We start from the raw sequence: 482 nt of genomic DNA on the forward strand, positions 1-482 counted from the left end.
GGGAGATGCGGGCTGTGCTCCGGCAGGACGCCGTGCTCTTCCCAGACACTGGTGGAAGAGCAGCTGCTGCCCGCAGCCTCCGGTGGAAAATCCTGCCACTCAGAGAGGAACCGGTTGTGACAGAACACGGTGCTTCCAAGTAGCTCTTTGCCCATGGGTGGCAGTATGGTGGCTCCGTGAAGCTACCACGTCTTGTCATGACAAAGCTGAGGAACGTTGTATTTGTGTCCGCAACGAGGCTCCTGCCGCAGGAGCGTGGTGGGAGCGTTGTTTTTTCCTGGGTGGCCGCAGCATCTGCGTGTGTGGCAGAGGGTCTCTGCCGAGCTCCACCACCGGCCAACAGGCGGAGAAGCTTCTGCCCCGGCTTGACACCTGCCCGTCACACCAGTGAGGGGATGAGGGCAGCCAGAGGGCTTGAACGTTGGTGTTGGGAACGTGCAGAGGGGAGGAGGAGGATGCAGTCAGAAGTCGTTGGCATTGGT

This window comes from Buceros rhinoceros, unplaced genomic scaffold (assembly GCF_000710305.1).
Source record: "Buceros rhinoceros silvestris isolate BGI_N320 unplaced genomic scaffold, ASM71030v1 scaffold16835, whole genome shotgun sequence".
Taxonomy (NCBI): domain Eukaryota; kingdom Metazoa; phylum Chordata; class Aves; order Bucerotiformes; family Bucerotidae; genus Buceros; species Buceros rhinoceros.